Source organism: Mirounga leonina, unplaced genomic scaffold (assembly GCF_011800145.1).
Source record: "Mirounga leonina isolate KUSES-001 unplaced genomic scaffold, KU_Mleo_1.0 Mir_176, whole genome shotgun sequence".
Classification (NCBI taxonomy): domain Eukaryota; kingdom Metazoa; phylum Chordata; class Mammalia; order Carnivora; family Phocidae; genus Mirounga; species Mirounga leonina.
Genome location: NW_023270454.1, coordinates 59775153 through 59791101, shown reverse-complemented (window position 1 = coordinate 59791101; position 15949 = coordinate 59775153). Strand labels below are relative to the sequence as shown.

The window sequence follows — 15949 nt, the reverse complement described above, 5'->3', positions numbered from 1 at the left end:
ACTTCTTCTTTTTTTTTTTTTCTTTTTCAAGTTTTTATTTAAATTCCAGTTAGGTAACACACGGTGTTATATTAGTTTCATGTGTAGAATTTAGTGATTCAACACTTACATACAACACGGGTACTCATCACAAGTGCCCTTCTTAATCCCCATCACCTATTTCACCCATCCCCCAACCCACCTCCCCTTGGGTAACCATCAGTTTGTTCTATATAGTTAAGAGTCTGTTTCTTGGTTTTCCTGTCTTCTTCCCCGCCGTGTTCATTTGTTTTGTTTCTTAAATTCCACATATGAGTGAAATGATATGGTATTTGTCTTTTTCTGACTAACTCATTTCACTTAGCATAATACTCTCTAGCTCCATCCACATCGTTGCAAATAGTAAGATTTCATTATTTTTATGGCTGAGTAATATTCCACTACACACACACACACACGTATCACATCTTCTTTACCCATTCATTGATTCATCAGTCAATGGACATTTGGGCTCTTCCCATAATTTGGCTATTGTTGATAATGCTGCTGTAAACATCAGGGTCAAGGCACATTTCTTAGAGCAACTGATCAGGGTTAGCCAACTTTTGTATCATCTTCGTCCCATCCTTGCTTTTCTTCTCCTTTATTTCCTGACTCAGCATTTGCTCTTAAGCCTCTGTCTTTGGTTCTGCTTTCTGAGGAACCCAGTATAAAACATATGCCATGTTTCTCTCTCTCTCTCTTCTTATTTTACTCCATGCTTTATAAATAACTTATGATTTGGGTTAACCATTGCATTACATTATTCTAAGTTAAATAATGAAAGCTAGCATAAAACTTATTCCTTAGCTTATAGCTTATTATGAAAATGAAAAACATTATATTAGACTGTATGACTTTAATCTTAATGTCTTCTAACTACGTTACAGTTTACTTTTCAGTGGTATTATCCCTCAAAATGCATAGGAACACATTCATTTGAATTAAAAATGTAAGACTTGTTATTTCTTTAACAGAAAGTCAATCTGATTTGCTTAACTGGGGTAACAGTGAAACCTAACCTTGTAATTAAGTTAAAAGTGGACATTTTCGATAAGCAAGTTTAACCCGCAGCTCTGATTTTTGACGAAACATATTTAAATCACATGACATGACAAAACATTTTATCAAACATACTGTATGGAAAATATGCTGAAATTAGGAATATTTTAATTTTCCCTTTGTGACTGCAACGGGTGGTTTCCAGTGAAAAAAATACATAGTTAACGCTTCTCCAAAATGGTGGCCGCTAAGTACGGTTGTGGCTCAGGAGAAGCGGCCGCAGGGAACCGGCAGCAGCTCCACCTAGAGGTTCCTGAGGCCAGGTTTGCGGAAGATGTAGATTCTTTCATGAAACAGCCTGGGAATGAGACTGCAGATACAGTACTAAAGAAGCGGGATGGGCGCCTGGGTGGCTCAGTCGGTTAAGCGTCTGCCTTCGGCTCAGGTCATGATCCTGGAGTCCCGGGATCGAGTCCCGCATCGGGCTCCCTGCTCGGCGGGGAGTCTGCTTCGCCCTCTGCCCTCTTCCCTCTCGTGCTCTCTGTCTCTCTCTCACTCTCTCAGATAAATGAATAAATAGGGCGCCTGGGTGGCTCAGTCGGTTAAGCGACTGCCTTTGCCTCAGGTCATGATCCTGGAGTCCCTGGATCGAGTCCCGCATCGGGCTCCCTGCTCGGCGGGGAGCCTGCTTCTCCCTCTGACCCTCCTCCCTCTCATGCTCTCTGTCTCTCATTCTCTCTGTCTCAAATAAATAAATAAAATCTTAAAAAAAAAAAAAAAAAGAAGCGGGATGAACAGTACCGGAAGTGTAAGTTTATGGAACTCAACCTTGCTCAAAAGAAAAGGAGGCTGAAAAGTCAGGTTCCTGAAATTAAGCAGACTTTAGAAATTTTAAAATACATGCAGAAGAAACAAAGAGCCCACTAGTTCACCGGAGACCAGATTCTTCCTGGCAGATAACCCGCATTGCCAAGCTTCAGTTCCTCCTACTGATAAAGTGTGTCTGTGGTTGGGGGCTAATGTAATGCCTGAATATGGTATTGATGAAGCTCCGGCATTGTTGGCAAAGAATTTATCGACTGCCACGAAGAATCTTGACTCTCTTGAGGAAGACCTTGATTCTTTCTTTGAGATCAATTTACTACCACAGAAGTCAGTATGGCCAGGGTTTATAATTGGGATGTAAAAAGAAGAAACAAAGATGAGTCTACCAAGAACAAAGCATAATGCTGGCAATTAAAAATGTGGTTCAGTTTTCCAAACATGTTATTTTACATACCCCAAAATTTATCCCTAAAGGTTGACATCACTTTGACTGATTTTTTTTTTTTTAAGATTTTATTTATTCATTTATTTGAGAGAGTGAGAGAGAGAGCACACGAGACGGGGGAGGGTCAGAGGGAGAAGCAGGCTCCCTGCCGAGCGGGGAGCCGGATGCGGGACTCGATCCCGGGACTCCAGGACCATGACCTGAGCCGAAGGCAGTCACTTAACCGACTGAGCCACCCAGGTGCCCCTGATTTTTTTTTTTAAGAGCAAGAATGGTAATTAAAACTTAAAAGAAAGATAAACATCATTTTATTATAAAAACAAAATTAGTTTCAAATATTTTATGAAATTAGCAGTATTTTAATTTTTTTTATTTCCAACAAAGTAAATGCTACTTTCCTCATCCTTTTTGGTTTGTCATTTAAAAAGTCTTAGCTGAGATGGCTGAGGTATGCTATGGATGCTGAATTCAGGACACTTTTCTTTCTTTCTTTTTTTTTTTTTTTAAGATTTTTATTTATTTATTTAACAGAGAGAGAGAGAGAGAGAGAGCACAAGCAGGCAGAGCGGCAGACAGAGGGAGAGGGAGAAGCAGGCTCTCCGCTGAGCAGGGAGCCGGATGCAGGGCTCAATCCCAGAGCCTGGGATCATGACCTGAGCCGAAGGCAGCCACTTAACCGACTGAGCCACCCAGGCGCCCCAGGACACTTTTCTTTATTGGCTGATGTTACTCTCACTTGATGTGGTTAAACCAGGGTAGAGGTAGGAAAAACAGTTAGTTTAAATATTTCCAAACTTGCTTTCTTTGGTACATGTGGGGCCTTATGGGTCTCTGTTGTTGTTATTTGTCTTATATAACTGGATTTTCATGAATTACTGCTTAGCCAATAACTATTAAAATATTCTGTACTTTTCAAGAAATGGTAATTTGCCTCCCTAAACAGTAAGAGGGCTATTGAGACAACGCTTTTTCTTACCCCATCGAAGTACACAGTGTCTTTGCAATGCCAACATAAGGGAGTGCTCGCTTCGGCAGCACATCTACCAACATAAGGGAGATCTTGGCCAACGTGAAATAACAAAATTCTTTAGCCACTCAAAACTCTTGGCTAAGGCAATTTTGTATTTCTTAACAGTTCCCCAAAGCAGCTGAACAGGAATAATGAGATAAATATAAATCTGCAGTGGTTGAAAAGATTTGTGAGCTTTTTTATTCATGATGAAACCTTATAGGAAGAATAGAAAAATCCCTGTGGAAATTTAAATCACATGACATGACATGTTGGTACAGTGGCTAGCACTGGGTGATACAGATTCTGATAAAAACACGAATGTATTATTCCATCTCCATGTAGTATAACACATACTCGTACAATGTTTTGTACTTGTATTTCATGATATTAAAACATTGAAGTTACAAAAATATAAAGCTAATATCGTTTGAGAAGTTTTGGTAAATTTCCTTTAACAACGAATGACTAATAATTAGATAATAACTCATTTTGTAACTCAGGAGATTTCTGATTGGTTTCTAATTCTTAGTATTATAGGGACCTGATCAAAGAAATAATTTTGATAATAGATCATACTGTGATTTTTGGCATGTAACTCTAAAGGAATTCAGAGAATTAAGTGATACTGATGTAATAAAACTTCTTTCACCCCTATCTCCTTGTTTATATGAGCAAAGTTTCTCAGCGCTTATGTCAATGCACATGAACAAAATGGAATAGTCAGGCCTTCTTCAAGCAATCGATAGGATTCATCCACAGATACATTAACTAATTGGCGAGAAAGGACCACACTTTTTTCACAACAAGAGATATATTTCCAGTACATTTTACTTACTATATAATAATTTTTATTACATTTTATAAAATAAATATGTTGGTTAATTGGTTTTCATTAATAATTGCAGTTATAATTCAATGGGGGGAATTCAAGAGGGGAGAAAGTTAACTATTAAAACCTTATGGTTACATAAAATTTTAGAAATTATATCTATATTTATTTACATAATTTGTTGCAGATAAGAAAGAGAGGCACTCCATAAAAGGCTTTTAAAGGGGCGCCTGGGTGGCTCAGTTGGTTAAGCGACTGCCTTCGGCTCAGGTCATGATCCTGGAGGCCCAGGATCGAGTCCCGCATCAGGCCCCCTCCTCGGCAGGGAGTCTGCTTCTCCCTCTGCCCCTCCCCCCTCTCATGTGCTCTCTCTCATTCTCTCTCTCTGAAATAAATAAATAAAATCTCTAAAAAAAAAAAAGACTTTTTAACATTAAATATGTATTATATTAGGTAACATTCTGCAGGGGAAATATGATAAAATTGCAAATTCAGAAAGAAAAAGAAATCATAATTTGCAACTATTAAAGAAAAATTTGCCCATTATTATTTTTAAGCGAATCATAGTGGTTATAAATAACTATAGTATTTAGGTCCAATTAAATACATTTAAAAGAGTGTTATTAAAGTTTTATTTTAAAAAATCAATATTTGTGATAGTACAGAAAATTGCATCCTTTGCAATGATCTATATTATGAAAAATTTAAGATATTAATGTGTAGGGGTATATTGCTTACAAAATCTTTTAGGAACACATGAGCAAGAGCATTTGAAGGCCACTGACCTGGACCTAGCTGACCTGACCTAGTTCACTAACTGGACTTACGCCCCAAAGAGAATACATGGAAGAAACCTGAAACATGCAAGGTGACTTGGAACTCTGAAACAGCCTTCTTACTAAGTAACTGCTGGGAGAGAAGAGCCTGAGCCAACAATATAATGAGCCTTACGGAGCTTGAAGTACAGTATAAAGCAAACTGGATTATGTCTCTTTTAAAGTCCTTCAATGGGGGCACCTGGGTGGCTCAGTCAGTTAAGCATCTGCCTTCGGCTTGCTCATGAACCCGGGATCCTGGGATCGAGTCCCGCATCAGGCTCCCTGCTCCACGGGGAGTCTGCTTCTCCCTCTCCCTGTCCCTGTGTGCGCTCTCTCTCAAATAAATAAAGTCTTAAAAAAAACCAGTCCTTCGGGGCTCCTGGGTGGCTCAGTCGTCAAGCGTCTGCCTTCTGCCTTCGGCTCAGGTCATGATCCCAGGGTCCTGGGATCGAGCCCCGCGTCGGACTCCCTGCTCCGCGGGGAGCCTGCTTTTCTCTCTCGCACTCCCCCTGCTTGTGTTCCCTCTCTCCCTGTGTCTCTCTCTTTGTCAAATAAATAAATAAAAATCTTTAAAAAAAAAAAATAAATAAATAAAAAACCAGTCCTTCAATGGCTTCTCACTGACTTTTGCATATATTCCAAATTCCTCATGGCAAACTACCACCTGGATACCCAAGTCTGTTGTATGAAACAGCAGCAGCAATATCATCGGCATTTTGCTGAAAATGCAGAATCTCTGATCCCACCTCATACCTTGAAACAGAATCTGTATTTTTTTTTTTAAGATTTTATTTATTTATTTGACAGAGAGAGACACAGTGAGAGAGGGAACACAGGCAGGGGGAGTGGGAGAGGGAGAAGCAGACTCCCCACTGAGCAGGGAGCCGGATGTGGGGCTCCATCCCAGGACCCTGGGATCATGACCTGAGCCAAGGCAGACGCTTAACGACTGAGCCACCCAGGTGCCCCCAGAATCTGTATTTTTAAAAGATCCCAAGTACTTTGTATGTATGTTAAAGTATGTGGAGCACTGGTATACATGATCATAAATGAATAATTTATGTAGTAGAATAAACAATGTAGTGATAGTCAAGGTATTTGTTTTAGCTTAGAAACAACCAACGTATGGTAGATTGAGGCTTAAAAATGAAAGAATGAAATCCAGCTAGTACAAAACACCCAAGTGCTTCTCTTACTCCATCAACCTTATTCTCCTGTCCCAGTCTCTCCCTCTTTTGCTGTGCCTCCCCTCAAATGTATCTTCTATCAATTCCTTTTGCATGCCAACTTTTTCTTGCCTTGGGGCTTCTTTGCAAGCTGTAGGAATTCTGCCTGAAATGCTACTCCTTTCCTTCTCAATAGACTAGTCTCATCTTTCTGATCTCTGCTCAAAATCACCTCCTCAGAGCTATCTTTCATGATCACCCTTCCTAAAGTCTCTAATACTCTCAGGGTCCCCTCTTTCTTTCCTTTATAGACGTTAGCACAATATGTAAGTTATTTATCAGTTTTAAACTTTTTATATTGAAATAATCTGACTAGCAAGAAGTTGCAAAAATAGTACAGAGAGTTCTGTGCACCTCTTACCCAACTTCCCCATTAACAACATCTTACATGACCATATTATACTATTAAAACCAGAAAACTGATATTGAAGCAGTAACCTGTAAGTGTTTGTTTGCTTAGTTCTTCTCTCTGATCACCCCATTTAAAGTTAAGCCCAGTCATTTTCTACCACATTCCCTTATTTGATTTCCTTCTTTGTACTCACATCTTGTATACACTATCTGAAACTAATTTGTTTACTTGGATGTGGTCTGTCTCCACTTCCTGGATGTAATTTCCCTGAAGGCAAGTGCAGCATTGTGTAACAGCACTCACAATAGTGCTGTAATTGTTAAACAAAAATATAGTAAGTGCTTAATATTAATTCAATAAATGAATGGATGTAGGTAGAGATCCAATTCCAAATATCACAGTTAATTTGTACATTAGTAGTTGGGGAGCATGTTGCAACAATTAATTGTGTGCTACTGGCAGTTATATAGGTTCTGGAGATCTAATGTACATAGGGATTACAGTCAATGGTATTGTATTATGTACTTCCAAATAGCTATGAGACCAGATCTTCAATGTTCTCAATACAAAAAAGAAATAATAAATGTATGACATGATAGAGATGTGAGCTAAAGCTACAGGGGTAATCATGTTGCTATATATATATATCAATAAGTTGTACACTTTAAATATACAGAATGTTAAGTGTCAATTGAAGATGCCAAAAAAAAGTAATTGTAGAAATCAATATTTCTGATGACCACGTTTTATTGTTGTCATATGTTAAGTGGTGGGAAGGAAATGTATAACCTCGGTTTCCTTGTCTACAAGAAGATACTCAGGAAATACAGTAATTCATACTTTGAGAACTCTTTTCTCCAACCCGTTAGCATTATTTTTAGTTGGGCTATTGATTTAAATATGTGATTTCATTAGAATGAAAGTAGTATATACCATACTTTTTTAAGATAATTTTTTCAGGCAGATAATTTTCAGTTCCATTTCTTTTTAATCGGATACAGGTAGCTACTTTTTGAAACTGTATTGGAAAGTTGCTTTGTTCAGACAAGAAGGAAATGGCGCTGAAAGGGAAGAAAAAACATTTCAAGGAAATGAAAGTGATAATTATTCTAGTTTGCACTGAAAATTGTGTTTCTCTTTGGCTTTGAGGTTCTGTTTTTTTGTTTTTTTTTTTTAAGATTTATTTATTTGAGAGAGAGAGCATGAGCAGGAGGGGCAGAGGGAGAAGGAGAGAATCTCAAGCAGACTCTGTGCTGAGCTGACCCTGAGATCAGGACCTGAGCCAAAACCAAGGGTCAGATGCTTAACCGACTGTACCACCAAGACACTCCTCTGACTTTGAGTTTTATTGCTACCAATAGATTCCAATGTCTCTGAAAAGATGGTATTTTTGTTTCCATCTTTATTCTCATAAATTTTGATGCAATGTCGGCATTTTGGATTCCTTAATAAATTTGACTGTATCACTACAACATTTTCTACTTAAGGCTTCATATGAAAACCCCTTGACTCAACCAGTTTTCAACAGCTAAATACCAAGGCATATTTAGGTGTTAGTTTTGCATTGCTTTTTATAGCATACCTTTTTAGATTAGGAAAGACTTAATTTGGACCAAACAAATTAATATACATTAAAAGGAAACACTGGCCCCTAGTTACATGTTTGTTTGAAGGACATCTGCTTTTTTGTGTGTGTGAGAAACAAATGAATTAATATGTATAAGGTGCTTAGGAAAGATATATTGGAACATGCTAAGTGCTCAATATGTATTAACTATAACAACTGTGATGATGATGTCACTCAGCGGATTTGGATATGTAGTGTTAGTAGAAAATGTATGGTCCTTCAAACATAATAGCTGTTGAATCACTGCATCATATTTCAAACTGAGAAGTATCAACACCCCGGAACACTAGGTAATGGTACCTTTATTTTTAAAGTATTGTTCAGTAAATAGAAATTCTGATATAATGTGTGCAGTATTTCACATTCAAATAAAGGGTGTGATATTTACTAATTTTTAAACACTCTTTGGCATGTCTGTTTTTACTTAGATTCCTGTTATCTTAAACTAATTATTCCCTCCTTCATTTATTTAATAACCATTTAGTGACTGTTTACCTTATGCCAGACACAATGCTGGGCCTAAATATAAAACCATGGAAGACATTCCTGAGGAAATTCACAATAGAAGCGCAGAATAGAAGTACAGAGAGTTCTGTGCACCTCTTACCCAACTTCCCCATTAACAACATCTTACATGACCATATTATACTATTAAAACCAGAAAATTGATATTGAAGCAGTAATCTGTAAGTTTTTGTTTGTTTAGTTCTTCTCTCTGACCACCCCATTTTTGGGGTGATCTTTGCCCAATAGAAGCACAAAAAGGTGTTTAGAAACAGAGAAACTGGGAAACATTGTGAACATTGTGAGAAGTCTTTTTGTGGGGGCTGGGGGTGGCTTGTACAACAAACATTTATTTCTCACAGTTCTGGAAGCTGACAAGTCCAAGATCTAGACTGGCTGATTCAGTGTCTGCTGAGGGGTTGCTTCCTCATTCATAGTTGCTTGTCTTTTCACTGTGTTTTGTGATATATCTTTATTGATCAAGTAATGGCAGCTTGAAGTTGGTAGTAGCTCTGATTCTGGGGTGGAGTGTACGACCAAGGCCGGTCAACACTACCAAAGTCCCCATTGCCTTTAGAGGTAAGCATGGGACCCAAGTACAGTGAATGAGGCACAAGGAAACTTTGCTGAGATTTCTGGAGAAAAGACTCTTGCTCTTTCTTGCTGGATCAAAAAATGGGGAGGGTATAGGACCAGGAGCTCTGCCATTGTCTTGCTACCATGGGAAACATGAGATTGAAGCTAACGTAGTGAATGGCTCCTCTGAGGCATAGAGCCAAACTGTTCCTGGAGATATATATGGCTTGGAACTTCATGCCTGACCTGAAGTTGATCTAATTCTGGTGTCTAAAGCTTAGAAGGGCTTTTTTTTACCTTTACTTAGGTCAATTTATGTCAGTTTTCTAGCACGTATAATTAAAAGGATTTGAGCTTAATATGTGTTAGAGGAAGAAAAATATAACCAGGGAATTATTAAGCTGCAATGACAGATTTTAATTTAGCTTTGGTTTATTCTCTGTCTTTACCACTGATTATCAGCTCCTCACGGGCAGGGACCATGTCTACCTTGATTATGTACCCATATCCAGGGCTTAGTCCAGTGTCTGGCATACAGATATTAAATATTTCTTGACTTAAGTAAAGAAGAAAAATAGAGACATGAAAAATCAAAATAAAGAAGACTTCAAAATAATTTTTTCACATTGACCTGATGAACTGAGATATACTGATAAATGATTAATGAATTGCAGAAAGACTGTAACTACAAAGGCAATAAAGAGAGTTTATTAGAGAGATAAGATTCTGTCACTTAGGCTAGCACACATGCCAAGAGAGGGTTTGAATAATACTAAGGGATGAGGGGAAAAAATCTCCACCCTTCATTCAGCCTTTTCTGGAACACACCCAAGATCAAGAGATAATTTACAAAAATTTTTAAATGTTATATTTTTTAAAAAAGAATAATAAGAATAAATGAACAAGATAATAAAATAGAAAATAAGAGCAGCAAGAGGTTTTTTTTTAAGATTTTATTTATTTGAGAGAGAGAGAGATACCACAAGCTGGGGGCGGTGGGGGGGAAGGGGCAGAGGGAGAGAGGCAGAAGGAGAGGGAGAAGCAGACTCCCTCCTGACCAGGGAGCCTGACGTGGGGCCAGATCCCAGGACCCTGAGATCATGACTGAGCCAAAGGCAGACGCTTAACCAACTGAACCACCCAGGCGCTCCAACAAGAGTTTTAAAGTAAGGTATATAGAATGTATTATTTCAGAGAACTGTAGAAGAATGAAAAATAGACTAGTTCTAGGAAAAGATCCTGTTTGTCAAATGTTATGGACTGAATTGTGTCCCCTCATAATTCATATGTTGAAGCCTTAACCTCCCCTGTTCCCTGCAGTACCTCAGAATGTGACTGTATTTGGAGATATGTACATTGAAGAGGTGATTAAGTTAAAATGAGGCTATTAGGGTGGGCCCTTATACAATGTGACTGGTGTCCTTGATACTCTGAGAGCCACCATGGTCATGCTTGCACAAAGAAAGGACCATGTGAGGACACAGCAAGAAGGTATCTATCTACAAGCCAAGGAGAAAGGTCTCGGAAGACTCTAAACTTGCTGACACCTTGATCTCGGACTTGCAGTCTCCAGAATTGTTAGAAGGTGAATTTCTGTTGGTTAAGCCACCCACTCTGTGATATTTAGTTATGGCAGCCTTAGCAAACTAACATAAAAAAATGTAAATTCATCTCGGGTCTGGAGGAAGAAAGTAAAAATTGATGGGAGAGCCAAAGAAAAAGATAGTCATATTTCACTGAAATATTTTATTTTACTTTAGGTAACACATACACCCATTACAAAATTCAGACATTATAAAAAAATACAGTAAAAAATCTTTCTACAAACTCATCCTGGCCCAGGATATCCACTTAATTCTCCTTTCCAATGGTTGTCTATACTAGTTTTTCTTTCTTTCTTTCTTTCTTTCTTCTTTCTTTCTTTTCTTTCTTTCTTTCCTTCTTTCTTTCTTTCTTTCTTTCAAGATTTTATTTATTTATCTGGGAGTGAGAGAGAGAGCAGCAGCAGGGGCAGAGGGAGAAGCAGGCTCCCCGCTGAGCAAGGAGCCCGATTTGGCCTCAATCCCAGGACCCCGGGATCATGACCTGAGCTGAAGGAAGACACTTAACTGACTGAGTCACCCAGGTGCCCCAATATACCAGTTTTTCTTCGCCATTTTTTCATATATAACCTATGCCTAAAAGAAATATATATATATATGCATCTAAATGCTATTTTACACTATGTGCCATTGACTAGAAATTTTAACTTTTGTCCAATTTAGTCTTTTGAGTAATATGTTTATAAAGTCAGATTTGTAGGTCTGGGCCTATTACTAGTTTTCACAGGTACATGTACATTTTTTGCTCTTTACCTTTTTTATAGTATGCTTTGTAGATCATCTCCTATCAGTGCTTTTATAGCTACCACATTTTTTTTGCAGCTCTATGGATGTTCCATAATTTTTAAACTAGTCTTCTGAAAAAATAAAAATAAAAAATAAACTAGTCTTCTGAATTGAAGGTTACTTGCTTGTTAACAATCTTTTATTTTTATGAACAATGTAGCAATGGATAGCCTGTACATTTTGGTCATGTGTGAAGATATCCGTATGATTCATTTCTAGAAGTGGAATTGCTGGGTCAAAACATATGAGCACTGACAGCTTTAAGATGATATTACTGTATTGCTCTCCTTTGAAGCTAAATCAATTCACATGCCCACCAGCAAGGTATGGGGGGGTTTCTGTTTCCCCAAGCCTTTTCTAATACTGAGTTATGAAATTTTTTGAACTTTGCCACTTGAAAAGAAAAACAATGGTACCTCAACTGCAGCTTTAACTGGCTTTTATCTTTTTATGAGAATGAAGAACACCTTTTCTACTGTTTTAGGCCACTTGTATGTGAGCTGTCTGTTCATATTTTTTGCTCATGGGTTGGTGGTTTTACTTGTTGATTTGTAGGACATTACATGCTATTTTAAAGTTCAAATCATTATTAGAAAACTGGGTTCTTCTAGTATATCAAAAGATGTACAAATTTCCTCTTTCCAAATGCATGTTCAGCTCCTTTCACTTTTTATCAGCTTTAAAGTGGGTAATTGTGGTTTTCCTAAAATATATTTGACTTAAATCTTACTGATTTGTTTTAGCATTGGTGTCTCCTGAAATACTAGTTGGCATGACAGAAGCTTGAATTGTGGCCTGAATTGGCTAGTGGTAAGTGAAAGAAAAATAATTTCAGTTGGCAGGTATATTGTGAAATAATACAGAAATCTATTGATTTTTTTTTGTTTTTATGGACTTACTAATATTACTGATGATGATGATGATGATTTGGTGTGAGAAATGACTTCAGACTTGGTATCCTGGTGTTATAAAAAGTGTATAACAACTTGAGGAACACTCAAGTTTATACATCAAGACATTGCGGTTTTAAGAAATTATTAGATGATAGGGCGCCTGGGTGGCTCAGTTGGTTAAGCGACTGCCTTCGGCTCAGGTCATGATCCTGGAGTCCCTGGATCAAGTCCCGCATCAGGTTCCCTGCTCGGCAGGGAGTCTGCTTCTCCCTCTCCCACTCCCCGTTTGTGTTCCCTCTCTTGCTGTGTCTTTCTCTGTCAAATAAATAAATAAAATCTTAAAAAAAAAAAAAAGAAATTATTAGATGATAGAAAAATAAAAACCTGAATTAAGCATTCAAAAAACTTTAACACCTTGAATTTGGTGGCAGTAAATTCCTTTATGCATTAAAATACAGATAGTATGCTCTTTTAACATTGTTTTAAAATAATCTGTAAATTAGTTGTGGTTTTACATTTTGAGAATTTTTTTTTAACTTGGATCTAGTATGGAGTAGTGAAAGATAATAGGTGTTGGAGTTAGGCTCACTTGAGAGTTCAAGTTCTGCTTATGTGACCTTGGGCAAGTTATTTAACTTTTATAAACTTCCTCATCCACAACATTTACATTATGGGCTTGTGCGAGTTAAATGAAATAATACCCATAAAGCATTAGCCAAGTGCCTGGCACTTAGCATATATTTAATTTTTAAAAATTTTCTTAGTATATATTTAATTTTTGAAGCACATTTTATTTTACTCTAGTGTAAAACATTTTCATGGTGAAAATATCAATGTAAATTTGGTTAAATTGGTGGCTACCTTTGTGGATTATTTTGAGAGTACTTCCTGTCATCCTTAAATAATCCTTCCATTGTACATGAAATTATGCCATTAGAGATTTATTCCATCTCCTCTCTTTCCTTCTTCTCTCTTTCCTCTCTTCCCTCCTTCCCTTAGTTCCAGGGCAATTTAATTCAGTTCAGTTTTTGATTTGAGGAATCTGAACCACATCTAGGTAATTTCTAGATTTCTAGAGAATTTGTACTGGGACAGTTTCCCTCTTGGGCAAAGTTGGTAGTTTGGCTGTGGCAAACTTGAATTCATGTGGGGGTCCTGATGCCTTACTAGGGAACAAAAACTGAGAATGACTGGGATTCTTCCAGATTTTGAAAAAATCTGTTGAAATTAATTTCTTTGCAGAAGTGGAGAAATAAACTCTAAAGAGGAATTCAAATAAGGGTGGTAGGTGTGTCCTGGTAGAAGGTGGAAGTAACTAAGATAGGTGCATGTTTTTCTCTTCTTGGCTTTTATCCAGTCCTTTCATAACACACTTCTGCCAGGGCCTCTATTTCCTTGTATGCAATAAAGGTTAATATGGTATGTCATATGTTTAACCTTTTCTGGCTTTATTTTATATTTGGTTTCACATCTGTTTCTTTTGGGGTAAGAGTAAAACTCCCACTTGAAAACGTTAGGAGATACAGTACTTCAGCTCAGGAAGGAAGTCATAACTAGAGTTGTAGACATTTAGAACTTGAGGCAGGATAAATTAGACAGTAATGCTTAACAGCATGAACTTTGGAGCCACACTGCTTGGGTTCAACCCCTAGCCTTCCAAGTTATTTAACCTCTCTGTACCTTAGTATTTAAGGTACAGTTGGCAGGTTATTTAACCTCTCTGTACCTTAGTTTTTATTTTATTTTATTTTATTTTTTTTTTTTAAAGATTTTATTTATTTATTTGACAGAGAGAGACACAGCGAGAGAGGGAACACAAGCAGGGGGAGTGGGAGAGGGAGAAGCAGGCTTCCCGCGGAGCAGGGAGCCCGATGCGGGGCTCGATCCCAGGACCCCGGGATCATGACCTGAGCTGAAGGCAGTCGCTTAACCAACTGAGCCACCCAGGCGCCCTCTGTACCTTAGTTTTTAATTTGTGAAATGGGAATAGAAGGGATAATAAGAGTACTATCTCCCAGGGTTTGGGGAGGATTAAATGAATCAATAAATATAAAGTGCTTAGAACAGTGCCTGGCCCATGCTTAACCCTCTGTTTGCTATTGCTTGCATATCACTGTGTGCATCTCTAGTGTCTTCTGTACATATTCCACATCTGTCCCAAGCAATCACAAACTTCCATAGAGCTAAGACTGTTTTCCACTTTCCTCTTCCTATTACAATTCGTACATAAAAAGTACGCAACATATCTGAGGTAATTTTCGAACTCCAGAAAGTCGTTTGCATTGGTTCACCCTCTGAACAATATGAAGAGTCTTTCTCTTTAAAAATGGTGAGCATCAAACCACTTTTCATTAATACAATAACAGACTCAATTGATTCAATGTAGTTTCATTTCATACAGTCAAAGTCCCGGTATTGATAAGGTCATAAAAGTATTACTCTCTACCCGGAGCGGATTCATTTCACTTCATGGCACCGGTCTGATTCTCCTTTTTGTCAGCGTTTTGTTCTTTTCTGTGCTTCTGTCTCCCGGCCGCAGGAAGGCCATTCATTGACATTCCCCTCGCAGGTGATTTTTGCAAGCCCGCCCCTGACCTCCGCCTCAGGACCCAGACTCCACCCCCAGCCCGGGGAGGAGGGAAAGGGGCGGAGAGGAAAGAGGGGGGACGCCGCAGATTCCTGGGTGGGGTTTGGGTGGCGTGCCGGCGCCATGACGTGGGACGCTACCAGTTGACGCAGTCGCAGTGGCGCCCGGCCCCGGCTGGGACCCCTCCCATCCTTCTCCGCCCCTCTGTGTCAGTGGCTGGGGCCCCCGGGCCGGACCTGTGGCAGCTGGCCGGGGTGGCGGGGTCAGAGGGTTGTGGGCGCGGGCAGAGCTTCGCGGGCCGGGTCCGGCTCGGCGCTGCTGCCCTGTCCGAGGCCTTTGGCGTCCCTCGGAGAGAGACCGGAGCGGTTCCAGGCCGCCCCGGCGCTCACCCAGGTGAGGGGACGGGGTGGGACTGGGCAGGGTTAGGGTGAGCAGCAGTTTTCCGTCCTCTCTGGCACTCAGCCGGGTGGGAGTCTGGGGGTTTGGCTTCACCGCTGTTGTCTGTTGCGGTGTCGACTCATTTCTTAGTTTCTTCTACAGCACCGGGACCTGTAGACCTGGTGTCGGAGGTCAATGGGAAGGCCTGGAAGGGCCATTGTAGTCAGATTTTTGGGGGCGCGTACACGGGAGCGGCCTCTGTGGATGGTGATAAGGCGGGTGGGCGGCGCCCACTTGCTGGTGTGTGGACTCGGCGGGCGGGAAGGTCAGTGCACCTGCAGGCTCCGGCTTTAGCCTTTACAGCGGCTCTGGGATGCTGCAGACCCGAACTGCTTAACGTAGGGTCGATTGACCAAGGGCGGTGGAGCCTTAGAATTCCTCTTTCCAATTCAGGCGTGGAGTGTTTTTTT

General features: G+C 39.4%; 1 pseudogene; it reads left to right on the top strand.

Annotated features, from left to right (window-relative positions):
• The first annotated feature begins 1257 nt into the window (after positions 1 to 1257).
• Positions 1258 to 2349, top strand: LOC118022475 (annotated as a pseudogene).
• Positions 2350 to 15949: the final 13600 nt, after the last annotated feature.